Source organism: Dermochelys coriacea, chromosome 7 (genome assembly GCF_009764565.3).
Source record: "Dermochelys coriacea isolate rDerCor1 chromosome 7, rDerCor1.pri.v4, whole genome shotgun sequence".
Classification (NCBI taxonomy): domain Eukaryota; kingdom Metazoa; phylum Chordata; order Testudines; family Dermochelyidae; genus Dermochelys; species Dermochelys coriacea.
The window spans coordinates 45462325-45479230 of NC_050074.1; positions in this window are offsets into that span (position 1 = coordinate 45462325).

Below are 16906 nucleotides of genomic sequence, written 5' to 3' on the forward strand. Positions count from 1 at the left end.
TATGCTGATGGACACAGCGAATAAAAATGCCAGGTTGTGCTGGCATTCCCAGAGCAGCTCTACATGGTGGCTTCCTGCTTCTGGGTTTGAAAAACAAGCACTGATTGGTGTGATCACATTGTAATGCATGATTGGAATGATAAACAGTGATCGGCAGAATTTGTGGATGCAAAAGGCCACATTCCAGGTTCTGTGCACTGAGCTTGTTTCAGTGCAGGGACACCAGAATAAGAGCTGCATTGGCAGTGGAGAAGCAAATGGTGATCACGCTGTGGAAACTTGCACTGCCAGATTGTTACAACTCAGTGATCAAACAGTCTGGAGCTGGAAAATCCACAGTGGGGGCCATCTAAATCTCATCCAAGTATGCAAGGCCATTAAGCATATCCTGCTACAGATGACTGTGACTCAGCAATGTGCAAGAAATAGTGGATGGACTGGCAACAGTGGGGTGCCCAAGTTGTGCTGGTGTGACAAGTGGCACTATTATCCTTATTCTGGCACCACCCCACCTCATCAGTGATTATATAAACAGAAAGGGATACTTTCTCCATGGCTATGCAAGTGCTAGTGGATCACTGGGGATGCTTCACTGATGTAAATGTGGGCTTGTCAGGGAAGGAGCATGATGCTCATCTTTAAGAACACAGGACTTTTCCAAAAGCTGCAAACTAGGACATTATTTGCTAACTGGTGGATTACCATTGGTGATGTTGAAATGCCAGCAATGATTCTGAGAGACACAGATTACCCTGGTTCATGAAGCCTCAACAGTGCCAAATAAAGATTAAACTAGTGACTCAGCACTGCAGGATGGCTGTTGAATGCACTTTTGGTAGACTAAAAGGTTGCTGGCACGTGTTCCCTTTATAATAGTGATGGGATGGTATTAACAGTGGTCTCTAAGACCACAGTGACCTGTGTCTAAGGTTCAAACTCCTAAATGACAGCAGTATCAGGACTGGCAAGTTGAGAACCACCATTAGAAATATCCTTAGCTTTGGAGGCTTTAGGGGCACGAGGAAGAGTGACCACAACATGTTCACAAGTCATCAAACATCCTTTTTATTAACAATTTTATTAAGAAGACTAACAATGCCACAACTACAGTAACTCCTTGCTTAACATTGTAGTTATGTTCCTGAAAAATGCGACTTTAAGCAAAATGATGTTAAGTGAATCCAATTTCCCCATAAGAATTAATGTAAATAGGGGGGGTTAGGTTCCAGGGAAATTTTCACCAGACAAAAGACTATATTTTACACACACACACACACAGAGTATAAGTTTTAAACAAACAATTTAATACTAGTACACAGCAATGATGATTGTGAAGCTTGGTTGAGGTGGTGAAGTGAGAGGATGGGATATTTCCCAGGGAATGCCTTAGTGCTAAATGATGAACTAGCAATTGGCTGAGCCCTCAAGGGTTAACTCATTGTTGTTAATGTAGCCTCACACTCTACAAAGCAGCACTAATGGAGGAAGGGGAGACAGCATGGCAGACGGAGACACACACCCTGTGTGTGAGAGAGATGCACATTGCTCCTTTAAGTACACTGACCCCACTCTTAAATACACTGCCTTATTAAGTTAATCAGCAAGCTGAGATGGCAGCTGCCAGAAAAGAGTAATGGAGAGGGTCCTCCAACCTGCCTAGAGTGGCTGCATGCTACACAGCCAATCAGAAGGAGCTGCAAGGAGCCCAGCGGACTAGTATAAAAAGAGGTGCAGGGCCAGAATGAGTTTAGTTACTTGCTGGAGCTGAAGGAGTGTGAAAAGTGTGCTATGGATGGCTGAAGGAGCTACTGGACCTTGTACAAAGCAGTGCTGGCAGAGACAGGGGTGGGGATGAAGAAGGAGCTGCTGGCTGGCTACCAGGACAAACCCCTGAGGTAAGAGTGAAGAATGTGCTGGGGCTGTGGAGAAATAGCTCAGGGAATTGTAGCAGTGATGCACTTTGTTTAAAGGAATGCAGTGGATGGCTGCTAACTATAGGGTTGACTACCTGGGATCCAGAGTAGTGGGCAGGCCTGGATTCCCTCCCATACCCCTGGCACAACAGCCACTGGGGAAGTTGCCTAGACGTTGTTGCACCCTAGAAGGGGAACTGAACTCTGTGGCCCAGCAGGAGAGTGGGGGCTAGAAAGGTCAAGAGGGAGTGAAGACATTGCCTCCAGGGAGGGCGTCCTTAGGCACTGCTTCATACCAGAGCAGTGACAATTTGAGAGAGCCCAGAAGGGTTTGAGGGACAGTTTGAATGAGGGTACTATGATAGATCCTGTTGGACTGATTTGAGGATCAAGCCCAGGGATAGGGCTGGAGATAAAGTGACATTACAGTGGGCACTGAGAGAAACCCTCTATTGGACTTGTACTGTGGAAGGGATTTTTATTTCACATACAGACTGTGTGTGACTCAGCTGGAGGGCTGAGTCATCAAAGACCCACCACAGAGAGAGAGAGAGAGAGTGCAGGCACATGCACTTGGACAGTGGGCACTTGCCATAGGCATTGGCTTCCTCTGGGCCTAGTGGGGGGGTGCTCAACCCCCCACTCTGCCCCAGGCCCCACACCACCTCTTCCCCCAAGTCCCCAACCCTGCCCCACCTCTTCCCTGCCCAGTTTTGCTCTCTCCCCCAAGCGTGCCCCATCCCCACTCCTCCCCAGTGACTCCTGCACACCGCAAAACAGCTGATTGCGGTGGGCAGTAGGCGCTAGGAGGGAGGGGGAGGAGTTGATCCTTGGGGCCACTGGTGCAGGGGAAGTCCTGGGGGGGGTGGGGGGAGCTTGCTGCCAGTAGGTGCTAAGCACTCGCTAATTTTTTTCCATGGGTGCTCCAGCCCTGGAGCACCCACGGAGTTGGTGCCTATGGCACTCGCGAGACGTGAGTGCAACCCTATTACAACCCTGTTACTGTTTTGGCCTTCACAACATCCATTGGCAACAAAGGTCCACAGCTTGACTGTGTGTTTGAAGCCTGCTGCCTATTAATTTCCCTGGGCTCTTGTGTTATCTGAAGAGGTAAATAACACTTCCTTATTCACTTTCTACATTCACGATTTTATAGACCTCTATTATACCACAGAATCATAGAATATCAGGGTTGGAAGGGACCTCAGGAAGTCATCTAGTCCAACCTCCTGCTCAAAGCAGGACCAATCCCCAACTAAATCATCCCAGCCAGGACTTTGTCAAGCCTGACCTTGAAAACCTCTAAGGAAGGAGATTCCACCATCTCCCTAGGTAACCCATTCCAATGCTTCACCACCCTCCTAGTGAAAAAGTTTTTCCTAATATCCAACCTAAACCTCCCCTACTGCAACTTGAGACCATTACTCCTTGTTCTGTCATCTGGTACCACTGAGAACAGTCTAGATCCATCCTCTTTGGAACCCCCATTCAGGTAGCTGAAAGCAGCTATCAAATCCCCCCCCCCATTCGTCTCTTCTGCAGACTAAACAATCCCAGTTCCCTCATCCTCTCTTCATAAGTCATGTGCTCCAGCCCCCTAATCATTTTTGTTGCCCTTCGCTGGACTCTTTCCATTTTTCCACATCCTTCTTGTAGTGTGGGGCCCAAAACGGGACACAGTACTGCAGATGAGGCCTCACCAATGTTGAATAGAGGGGAATGATCATGTCCCTTGATCTGCTGTCCTCTTAGTTACCTCTCTTCCAAGCTGAAAAGTCCTAGTCTTTTTAATCTCTCCTCGTATGGAAGTTGTTCCATACCCTTAATCATTTTTGTTGCCCTTCTTTGTATCTTTTCCAAGTCTAATAATCTCTTTTGAGATGGGGCAACCAGAACTGCATGCGGTATTCAAAGTGTGGGGGTACCATGGATTTATACAGTTGCATGATATTTTCTGTCCTATCTGTACCTTTCCTAATGGTTCTTAATATTCTGTTAGCTGTTTTGACTGCTGCTGCACACTGAACAGATATCTTCAGAGAACTAGTCACAATGACTCCAAGATCTTTCTTGAGTGGTAATAGCTAATTTATACCTCATTATTTTGCATGTATAGTTGAGATGATTTTTCCCAGTGTGCATTACTTTGCACTTATCAACACTGAATTTAATTTGCCATTTTGTTGCCTAGTCACCCAGTTTTGTGAGATTTCTTTTAACTTTTTGCAGTCTGGTTCAGACTTAGCTATCCAGGGTAATTCTATATTGACTGCAAATTTTGACACCTCACTGTTTACCCCTTTTTCCAAATCATTTACTAATATGTTGACTAGCACTGGTCCCATTAGAGACCTCTGTGGGACACCACTATTTACCTCCTTCCATTCTGAAAACTGACCATTTTGTTTCCTTTCTTTTTACCAGTTACTGATCTATGAGAGCCTTCCCTCTTTTATCCCATGACTGCTTATTTTGACAAGGTCCCTCATCAAAGGCTCTTAAGCAAAGGCTTTCTGAAAGTCCGAATACACTGTATCTACTGGGTCACCCTTGTCCACATGTTTGTTTGACCCTTTCAAACAATTCTAGTAGATTAGTGAGGCATGACTTTCCTTTACAAAGCCATGTTGACGCTTACTCAACAAACTGTCTTCATCTAAGTGTCTGATCATTCTGTTCGTTACTATAGTTTCAAGCAGTTTCCTTGGTACTGAAGTTAGGAGTGCCAGGATCTCTTCTGGAGCTATTTTAAAAAATTGGTGTCACATTAGCTATCCTCTGCTCATCTGGCACAGAGGCTGATTTAATCGATAGGTTACATACCAGAGTTAGCAGTTCTGAAATTTCATATTTGAGTTTCTTCAGAACTCTTAGGTGAATCCCATCTGGTCCTGGTGATTTATTACTGTTTAACATATCAATTTATCCTAAAACCTCCCCCCCCCCCGACATCTCAATCTGGCCAGTTACTCAGATTTGTGACCTAAAAAGAATGGCTCAGGTGTGAGAATCTCCCTTGCATCCTCTGCAGTGAAGACAGATGCAAATAATTCATTTACTTCTCTGCAATGGCTCTATCTTCCTTGTGTGCTCCTGTAGCACCTCAGTCATCTAGCAGCCCCTCTGAGTGTTTGGTAGGCTTTGTGCTTATGATGTACTTAATGTAGTATAGCAACTTGAGGTTATTGCAGAATCTCCTCGAATCATAGGACAGGAAGGGACCTTGAGAGGTCATCTAGTCCAGTCCCCTGCACTCATGGCAGCACTAAGTGTTATCTAGACCATCCCTGACAGGTATTTGTCTAATCTGCTCTTAAAAATCTCTAATGATGGAGATTGCCTCACCTCCCTAGGCAACTGACTCCAGTGCTTAACCACTGTGACAGTTAGGAAGTTTTTCCTAATGTCCAACCTAAACCACCCTTACTGCAATTTAAGCCCATTGCTTCCTGTCCTATCCTCAGAGGTTAAGGAGAATATATTTTCTCCCTCCTCCTTGTAACAACCTTCTATATATTTGAAAATTTATCATGTCCCCCTCCCCCCCCCCCCGCCACTCTTCTCTTCACCAGACTAGACAAACCTAGGGTTTTTTCAACCTTTCCTCAGAGGGCATGTTTTCTAGACCTTTAATCATTTTTGTTGCTCTCTGGACTTTCTCCAATTTGTCCACATCTTTCCTGAAATGTGGCGCCCAGAACTGGACACAGTACTACAGTTGAGGCCTAATCAGCACAGAGTAGAGCAGAAGAATTAATTCTCTTGTCTTGCTTACCACACTCTGGCTAATACATCCTGGAATTATATTTGCGTGGCTTTTTTTTGTTTTTTGCAACCGTGTTACACTATTCACTCCTTTTTAAGCTTGTGATTCACTATGACCCCCAAATGCCTTTCTGAAGTACTCCTTCCTAGGCAGTCATTTCCCATTTTATGTGTGTGCAACTGATTTGTTCCTTCCAAAGTGGAGTACTTTCATAGAATCATAGAATATCAGGGTTGGAAGGGACCCCAGAAGGTCATCTAGTCCAACCCCCTGCTCAAAGCAGGACCAAGTCCCAGTTAAATCATCCTAGCCAGGGCTTTGTCAAGCCTGACCTTAAAAACCTCTAAGGAAGGAGATTCTACCACCTCCCTAGGTAACGCATTCCAGTGTTTCACCACCCTCTTAGTGAAAAAGTTTTTCCTAATATCCAATCTAAACCTCCCCCATTGCAACTTGAGACCATTACTCCTCGTTCTGTCATCTGCTACCATTGAGAACAGTCTAGAGCCATCCTCTTTGAAACCCCCTTTCAGGTAGTTGAAAGCAGCTATCAAATCCCCCCTCATTCTTCTCTTCTGCAGACTAAACAATCCCAGCTCCCTCAGCCTCTCCTCATAAGTCATGTGCTCTAGACCCCTAATCATTTTTGTTGCCCTTCGCTGTACTCTTTCCAATTTATCCACATCCTTCTTGTAGTGTGGGGCCCAAAACTGGACACAGTACTCCAGATGAGGCCTCACCAGTGTCGAATAGAGGGGAACGATCACATCCCTCGATCTGCTCGCTATGCCCCTACTTATACATCCCAAAATGCCATTGGCCTTCTTGGCAACAAGGGCACACTGCTGACTCATATCCAGCTTCTCGTCCACTGTCACCCCTAGGTCCTTTTCCGCAGAACTGCTGCCGAGCCATTCGGTCCCTAGTCTGTAGCGGTGCATTGGATTCTTCCATCCTAAGTGCAGGACCCTGCACTTATCCTTATTGAACCTCATTAGATTTCTTTTGGCCCAATCTTCCAATTTGTCTAGGTCCTTCTGTATCCTATCCCTCCCCTCCAGCGTATCTACCACTCCTCCCAGTTTAGTATCATCCGCAAATTTGCTGAGAGTGCAATCCACACCATCCTCCAGATCATTTATGAAGATATTGAACAAAACGGGCCCCAGGACCGACCCCTGGGGCACTCCACTTGACACCGGCTGCCAACTAGACATGGAGCCATTGATCACTACCCATTGAGCCCGACAATCTAGCCAGCTTTCTACCCACCTTATAGTGCATTCATCCAGCCCATACTTCCTTAACTTGCTGACAAGAATGCTGTGGGAGACCGTGTCAAAAGCTTTGCTAAAGTCAAGAAACAATACATCCACTGCTTTCCCTTCATCCACAGAACCAGTAATCTCATCATAAAAGGCGATTAGATTAGTCAGGCATGACCTTCCCTTGGTGAATCCATGCTGACTGTTCCTGATCACTTTCCTCTCCTCTAAGTGCTTCAGGATTGATTCTTTGAGGACCTGCTCCATGATTTTTCCAGGGACTGAGGTGAGGCTGACCGGCCTGTAGTTCCCAGGATCCTCCTCCTTCCCTTTTTTAAAGATGGGCACTACATTAGCCTTTTTCCAGTCATCCGGGACTTCCCCCGTTCGCCACGAGTTTTCAAAGATAATGGCCAAGGGCTCTGCAATCACAGCCGCCAATTCCCTCAGCACTCTCGGATGCAATTCGTCCAGCCCCATGGACTTGTGCACGTCCAGCTTTTCTAAATAGTCCCTAACCACCTCTATCTCTACAGAGGGCTGGCCATCTCTTCCCCATTTTGTGATGCCCAGCACAGCAGTCTGGGAGCTGACCTTGTTAGTGAAAACAGAGGCAAAAAAAGCATTGAGTACATTAGCTTTTTCCACATCCTCTGTCACTAGCTTGCCTCCCTCATTCAGTAAGGGGCCCACACTTTCCTTGGCTTTCTTCTTGTTGCCAACATACCTGAAGAAACCCTTCTTGTTACTCTTGACATCTCTTGCTAGCTGCAGCTCCAGGTGCGATTTGGCCCTCCTGATATCTTTCCTACATGCCCGAGCAATATTTTTATACTCTTCCCTGGTCATATGTCCAAGCTTCACTTCTTGTAAGCTTCTTTTTTATGTTTAAGATCCGCTAGGATTTCACCATTAAGCCAAGCTGGTCGCCTGCCATATTTACTATTCTTTCGACTCATCGGGATGGTTTGTCCCTGTAACCTCAACAGGGATTCCTTGAAATACAGCCAGCTCTCCTGGACTCCCTTCCCTTTCATGTTAGTCCCCCAGGGGATCCTGGCCATCTGTTCCCTGAGGGAGTCAAAGTCTGCTTTCCTGAAGTCCAGGGTCCGTATCCTGCTGCTTACCTTTCTTCCCTGCGTCAGGATCCTGAACTCAACCAACTCATGGTCACTGCCTCCCAGATTCCCATCCACTTTTGCTTCCCCCACTAATTCTACCCGGTTTGTGAGCAGCAGGTCAAGAAAAGCGCTCCCCCTAGTTGGCTCCCCTAGCACTTGCACCAGGAAATTGTCCCCTACGCTTTCCAAAAACTTCCTGGATTGTCTATGCACCGCTGTATTGCTCTCCCAGCAGATATCAGGAAAATTAAAGTCACCCATGAGAATCAGGGCATGCGATCTAGTAGCTTCCGTGAGTTGCCGGAAGAAAGCCTCATCCACCTCATCCCCCTGGTCCGGTGGTCTATAGCAGACTCCCACCATGACATCACTCTTGTTGCACACACTTCTAAACTTAATCCAGAGACACTCAGGTTTTTCCACAGTTTCATACCGGAGCTCTGAGCAGTCATACTGCTCCCTTACATACAGTGCTACTCCCCCACCTTTTCTGCCCTGCCTGTCCTTCCTGAACAGTTTATAACCATCCATGACTGTACTCCAGTCATGTGAGTTATCCCACCAAGTCTGTTATTCCAATCACGTCATAATTCCTTGACATCACCAGGACCTCCAGTTCTCCCTGCTTGTTTCCAAGGCTTTGTGCATTTGTATATAAGCACTTGAGAACCTGTTGATCGCCCCTCATTCCCAGTATGAGGCAGGAGCCCTCCCCTCACAGACATTCCTGCCTGTGCTTCCTCCCGGTATCCCGCTTTCCCACTTACCTCAGGGCTTTGGTCTCCTTCCCCCGGTGAACCTAGTTTAAAGCCCTCCTCACTAAGTTAGCCAGCCTGCTGGCAAAGATGTTCTTCCCTCTCTTCGTAAGATGGAGCCCGTCTCTGCCCAGCACTCCTCCTTCATGGAACACCATCCCATGGTCAAAGAATCCAAAGCCTTCTCTCCGACACCACCTGCGTAGCCATTCGTTGACCTCCACGATTCGACGGTCCCTACCCAGGCCTTTTCCTTCCACGGGGAGGATGGACGAGAACACCACTTGCGCCTCCAACTCCTTTATCCTTCTTCCCAGAGCCACGTAGTCCGCAGTGATCCGCTCAAGGTCATTCTTGGCAGTATCATTGGTGCCCACGTGGAGAAGCAGGAAGGGGTAGCGATCCGAGGGCTTGATGAGTCTCGGCAGTCTCTCCGTCACATCACGAATCTTAGCCCCTGGCAAGCAGCAGACTTCTCGGTTTTCCCGGTCAGGGCGGCAGATAGATGACTCAGTCCCGCGGAGGAGAGAGTCCCCGACCACCACCACCCGCCTTCTCCTCTTGGGAGTGGTGGTCGTGGAACCCCCAACCTCAGGACATCGCATCTCATGCCTCCCAACCAGCGGAGTCTCCTTCTGCTTTCTCCCCCCAGACATATCATCTGGTCCACTCTCCGCATTGGTACCTGTGGAGAGAACATGAAAGCAGTTAGTTACCTGTGTCTGTGTTACTGGAACCCGGACATTCCGCTTACCTCTTCTGGAGGTCACATGTTGCCAAGCTTCTTCACTGGCCTCTTGGCTCCTCTGTGCAACCTGCTCTATATCTTTAGAGCTTTGTGCCCCTAGAAGGCTATCCTGAGTTTGGTCCAGAAAATCCTCAGTCTCTCGTATACAACGCAGGGTCGTTACCTGTTGCTCCAGACCTTCAATCTTCTCTTCCAATATGGAGACCAGCTTGCACTTTGTACAGACAAAGTCGCTTCTGTCCTGTGGAAGAAAGACAAACATGGCACATCCAGTGCAGGTCACAACAGCTGAACCCCCCCTTCCATATCACCTACCTACTATGAGCTTCCTCAGAGACGTTGGCAAGATGTAAGCCTCACTGGGCTCACTCCAGGCGAACTCCCAGGCAAACTCCTGCTGTGAGCTGCTCTGCTGTCCCCGCTGCTCCGCTGCTCCGCTGCCGCTCAGCTGGTTCGCGAGGCTCCGGCTATTTTTAAACAGCCAGGCTTCCCTGACGCAAACACACAGACACCCTAATGCCCGCCCCCTGCAGGCTAGCAGCCAATCAGACACTCACTCAGGCTCCCTCCCAGCAAACACACGCTCGGATACTTCCTCAGCAAGCAAACACACACACTCGGATACTTACCAGTCCCAGGCAAACTCCTGCTGTGAGCTGCTCTGCTGTCCCCGCTGCTCCGCTGCCGCTCAGCTGGTTCGCGAGGCTCCGGCTATTTTTAAACAGCCAGGCTTCCCTGACGCAAACACACAGACACCCTAATGCCCGCCCCCTGCAGGCTAGCAGCCAATCAGACACTCACTCAGGCTCTCTCCCTGCCCTCCCAGCAAACACACGCTCGGATACTTCCTCAGCAAGCAAACACACACACTCAGATACTTACCAGTCCCAGGCAAACTCCTGCTGTGAGCTGCTCTGCTGTCCCCGCTGCTCCACTGCCGCTCCCCGCTGGTTCACTGCTACTTTGCATTTGTCCTTATTGAATTTCATCCTGTTTACTTCAGACCATTTCTCCAGTTTGAATTTTAATCCTATCCTCCAAAGCACTTGCTCCCAGCTTGGTATCGCCTGCAAACTTTATATGTGTACTCTCTATGCCATTAACTAAATCACTGATGAAGATATTGACCAGAACTGGACCCAGAACTTATCCCTGTGGGACCCCACTTGATATGCCCTTCCAGCTTGACTGTGAGCCACTGATAAATACTCTCTGGGAACAGTTATGTACCCACATTTATAGTAACTCCATTTAGGTTCACAAAAAGAAAAGGAGTACTTGGCACCTTAGAGACTAACAAATTTATTTCAGCATAAGCTTTCATGAGCTTCAGACTGACACGGCTGCTACTCTGAAATCCATCTAGGTTGTATTTTCCTAGTTAAGTTGCTATCCAGCATCTTGAGGTATTAACTGGTATATTGCAGCATACTGTCTAGTCTATTATTGCACAGTTGCCAGAACATCAGCACTTAACACATCTTACTGTAATCTTACAATTGACTAATACAGGGTCATCTCTCAATCAACTATTCGTACCAACCTGTTTCAGGCCTGAGGCCTTCCATGGCCAGACTACATATCTTACAGACCTAAATCCTGTTTGCAGTGTTGTACCCATGTTGGTACCAGTATATTGGAGGGAGACAGTGGGTGAGGTAATATCTTTTATTGGACCAACTTCTGTTGGTGAAAGAGAACCTTTCAAGCCACAAAAATGTCTTCTTCAGGGAAGGTGCTCTCCAGTTTGTTTAGAAGGGTATGTATACACCCCAAATTCATAATATTTCCCAGAAGCTACAGCATAGAGCTCTTCTCACAAACCATATTTTGTCCCATTGAAGTAAATGAGATTGCACATCTGTATAAATAAGGATGGAAGTTTGGTTCAAGGGCTTTCGTGGGAAGAAGGGGAACGAGGGTTCCCTTTCCTCACATTCCCATTTAACACCCAAATAATGGTTAAATTGGATTGATTCTGCACAGATTGTGAGATTCATATGGCCAACATATTTTCTTTTCCTTTGTGTGTAAATTTGAACCTGTTTTACAAGCATCCCAGAATCTTTCCCTGAAACAGTGTATTAAAGATGCACAGACACCTTACCTTTGTTCCTAAGTTTCCCCTCCTGTTTAGCAGATAACACAACAGTAAAAGTAGTTCCTTGGAGCTACATCCTCAGAAAATTCCAATTTAACATTAGTATGGAATAAACTAAACTAGCTACTCTATAAAATACCCATCACAGCCCTGATAAAGCTTCCCCTCCTGGCACTTATCAGGGCTGCTGTGTTTTGCACCTATGCACTCCATATTGCCTCTGGTTTTTAAGTGTCTATGCACACTCTTGTGGTGCAGATCTTCTGTCTTGCACTTCCTTCTTGAGCTAAGACTCCACAATCCAGCTACTTAAGACGAGTGTCTAGTACTGTCTCTCCCAGGCTCCACAGAACTTTAGCACCCAATCTCAGAACTCCAAACTTGTGGGCACAGCAGCTTACTGTTTACTTCTTCAGGAGGGACATGTGATAGTTGAAGCACATAACAGAGCCTTTGGAAAAGTTCCAAAACCAATCATTCTACTTTAGATAGCACAAGAAACAGATCCAGACTGGAAAGGGATGTTCACTCCACACCAGCCCTGAAATTGTTAAAAGTGGCTCAGAAGGGGCCAATTAACCTTTAGGCTGGACCTGGGGGGGAGTCAGGCTTCATTTTTATTCAGTAAATAAAAATGAATATCAGCTGGGCAGGAGCAGGCTGAGCTCATAAGCTAGGAAGTTGAGTACAAAAAGCAGCTCCAGGGAGGATATGAGCAGTTGCTCTCTGGGTACAGAGGTGGGTAAGAATAAACCCAGGGGAGAGCAAAAGCTCTGGGATCCTAGGTCTGTGGGAAGATTTACTCAGAGGTGTTGTAGGGAAGAGTCTGTGGAAGGCAGCATAGGAAGAAGCCCAAGGAAAGCACAACAAGGGCTAAGACGATGTAGACCTTGGCTGCTGATTATAGGGGCCATCAGCTTGAATCCAGAGCAAAGATAAACCCAGGTTCCCCTACCAGCCAATGGGGAAGTGGCACATCCTGGGAACTGGCATAGAGGACTGAATGGGAGAGCACATGGGCATATTATCTGGTGGGACTTGGCTTCCCCTGAAGAGGACACTACAGTGACCTGACCTGAGTGCTAAGTCTGGAGAATGAGAGGCCATAAGGTGAAGGGGTGTTTCTCTCCCCCCCCCAAAGTGGTGAGTGAAACCCCATTACAGAAACAAGAAAAATCCTTATGCCATTCGCAGCTTCAATTTCCGTACTATACTTGAGTGCTCAGGAGTTGTCAGTATCTCTTGAAGTTCCAGGTACCTTCTCTAGGACTCCACTTATCCAGGTTGGGCTTCTCTGAATCATGGAGTCTGTGCTCAATCCTCTAGCCAGCTTCTTTTGACCATGGCTGATTGTCACTATCAAAAACATTCCCCTCTCCTTCTAAAAGCCTATGTCTTTGTTCCTCCAGTGAGTCCTTCCTCTTAGCCCCACCCAGATGCTCTGTGGTTTTTAATAACCAGCACTAAAACTTGATCGGCTTCTTGGGAAACTCCACTCCTTCAAACCCCATCCCCCTGCAGAAAAATTGGTGAAAACTGGTACTACTAGCTTCACTCAGCCCATCCACTGTCTTAAGGTGCTTCCCTTGAATGGGCAACCATCGACGTTTAAAAACTCTCTATTGTCCCTGATCTGGAAGATATATGCCACAGCCCTGAGAGCATTGGTGGAATCCATATACACTGAGGCTATCAATGCAGCAATTTCTTAAAATTAACCAGAATTCATAAGTTGTATTCAGAGCGGTCCCCCTGCCAAATCATCACAATATTTTCTTTAAAAGTTGACAAAAATATGCTAATTTACTCCACTAAACCATTTCCATTGGCTCCCAGTCTCCTGCACAGTATGCTATAGAACTTTGACACATGTCAAAGTAAAATCACCTACTGATGCACCTCTCTGAAAAACAGTTTCTGGGGTGGGATGCTATTATTACATTGACTTCCTTTAGTAATATGTTATCTCTCATGCTGCTACAGCAAAAGCAATAAATTATGTATTTCTGCAGAAATTAAACTATGGTTGCCTATATACTATGCAAATGCCTGAAGCATGCCAATGGCATTTCATGCATATATAAGAATACATGTAAAGCATATTTTTCAGCAAAACTACTCTGTGCTGAAGCACAAAATAAAACCCCACCACCTTCCATCAAGCTTTCATAATTTGAGTAGAATTTGGGGTTTTTTGGATTGATAACCTTAAATTAATTAGTTAATAGTGAATAGCTGATTTATTGTCCTAGTGACTGGGAAACTCTAGATAAGATAGACTAAAGCATTTCACATGTGCCAAGCAGGAAACTGCATTTATTTTGGTTGAAGTCCCTTTTTATTTCTACAGCTTATTTTGAAATGATGATCCTTTTCAAGGATCAAGAAAAGGATATGTTTATCCTTTTGTAACACTTGTATTCATCTGGCCTCTCTATCTCCCTTGGAAATCATATTCTCTGCTGAATAGATCTGGATGTACAATAAACCAATCAAAAGTTCCTATGCTGTATGTTAAAAGTGGCCTTGGTTTTTCAAAGTGGGTCAACTGGTGACCAACTGAGCAAGGGGTTCATGGGCTCCTACTGGAACATAATTACTCTGTGCAGCTTCCCTGAACACTTTTGCTTCATTTAAAAAAAAAAATGATGTAGATGGCAACCAGAAGAGTTTAGCAAGTGTAATTTTGTGTTTGATTCCTTTGTTTGGAAGAGAGATTAAATTTATTTCTCTTGTAGGTATTATGAAATTAGAATAACTTTCAAATCAAATTTTTGAGGAGGTGGAAAGGTGCAACATCGCAAGCACTCGATACTGAAATATAGAAATTTGATAGAGAGGAAAAACATAACTGGTACATGACTTTTTGGTTGCATCCCATCACAGAATGGACTAATTTAATCGTATCACTTTTTGCAGAGCCTTCACTTGAAGGTTCGCAAAGCACTTTGCAAACTGTGCAACAAACTATAGTTAAGGATCACTTCATTTTCCATTCAAATGCCAACTTCTGTGATAGGAAGTAAAGACTAACTGCAGGGGGAATTTAGGGACAAAAAATGTAGTTGGCTAAGTTGGAATCTGGCCAGAGCACTAATCACAGCGGTCTGATTGAATGCTCATGTAGTTAATAGAAGATACTGTGCTTTCTCTCAACTAACCTGACCCCAGAGTGGTTTTAAACCGTAAGCTTTGATTTTTAAAAGGAGCCTAACACTCCTAGGCTCCTTCTAAAATTCCTATTTATAATTGATTCCAGTTTTGTGTCCTATAATAGTACTTCAGTAGCACAATGCTCCTGCTTGACAAAATGCTAGGGCATTGATCCTGTGCTGACCCTGAGGAAAGACTGCTCCTTACTGAATTTCCAACCCCACTTCCTGGAGCATGTAGGTGTTCCTGGATACCCATTCAGATACAGAATGGTATGATCTTGCATTGGTTGCACAATCTCCTGGTATCAAAGGAAAGATAGTATTGCTACAAGTCATAATTACTCATCCTTCTCTAAAACACCCTAATGCAGATTTAACACTTAGTCATTCTATTTGGAGGAAGATTAACAATCTAAAATACAGTAATAAATTGAACAGTATATGCTGAAGAATTAAAGTATAGAGGAGCAGTTATTTCAGAAGTAGATAATTGGGGTAGCTTTAGAATAAATCCTTGAGGTTTTACAGTTCTAGCTTCTGAAAGAGCAACATTAAAAGAAGTTCCTATACTTGATGGGAAGGGAATATACTTCACTTTTCTCCCAATACATGCACATAACTTCTATTAACACTAATTGGAATGCTGTGTGCATTTCAAGGAGGGGATAGACCCAGAAGTGGTGTTTTCAGGCAATGGTGGTGGCAGCATCATAGCAGATTCTGCAACAATTATGTATTTGTAATTGCAGCACTATGAGCCCTGAAGCAAGCAAAAGCAGTTCAAGAATTCCTTTACTGTAGCAATTTTTCTCACCCATGGTGCTATGCTGGGAAGTACAGCCGCTTAGCTGCATACTGCTTTCAGAATAAGGTGTATGCACTGGCAGGGAGGAAGCCATGATAATAAAATGCCCACTTCACTTCAAGGATTTATATGTAACCCTTCTGTGAGGAGTCAATAGCAGTAACAAGGGTTCAATATGACATTTCAGGATCCCCTTTAATAACAATAATTTGACTCAAGTCTCCATTGTACTCAGATTCTAGTTCTAGGAATATAAAATCTAAATACCTTGGGTCACCTTTAATAGTAATTTTCTTTCCCTCATGCAAATCCACACAATCTTATTAACCTGGGAGCACAATTAATTTTATTGGGAAGAAATTAACAAGTTGGCTTAAACTCTGGCTCCTAGCAGAAGACCAACTTAAGTCTTATCTACAAATCCAGTCTGACCCCACTTCAGTCAAGCAGATACAGGGGCTTTCCTCAGCTGTGGTCTTTCACTAACTTACTGAAATTGCCTCCATCCAGTCTGCCACTGCCTGATCAGGCCTTCTCTAAACCTCTGGGGGCAGCTCCCATCCAGTTCACTGCCACCATTCAACCAGGTCAGATCCAGTCCAGTGCTGCCAGCTCTTACCTAACCAATGAAGTCCACTATGTTTGGTTAGAACTAGGGGTGTTGATTGATTGCAGTTAACTCAAACGATTAACTCAAACTTAACTGCAGTTTAAATTGCATTGTTAAACAACAGAATACCAATTGAAAATTATAAAATATTTTGGACATTTTTCTACATTTCATATATATTCTGTGTTGTAATTGAAATCAGTGTATTTTTATTACAAATATTTGCACTGTAAAATGATAAACAAAAGAAATAGTATCTTTCAATTCACCTCATACAAGTACTGTAATGCCATCTCATTGTTGTGAAAATGCAACTTACAAATAGAAGGGTAGGTGTGGTGATGCAAATGGCAGGAGGAGCTAGCCACCTCAAGTTACATATCTGTCCAAGCCATACCTCATGTTCAGTTTGTGACCCCATTCCTTATTTAGTGCACACTATTCAAATGCTGCAATGAAGACTGAATTATTCACGTCTTCATGGGCTTTTCTGTGGTGATCATCACTATAGTATGGGGTTCTCAAACTGGGGGTTGTGACCCCTTGGGGGTTGCAAGGTTATTACATGGGGGGGGTCCACGAGCTGTCAGCTCCCACCCCCAAATCCCACTCTGCCTCCAGCATTTATAATGGTGTTAAATAAAAAACACCTTTTTATATATTTATA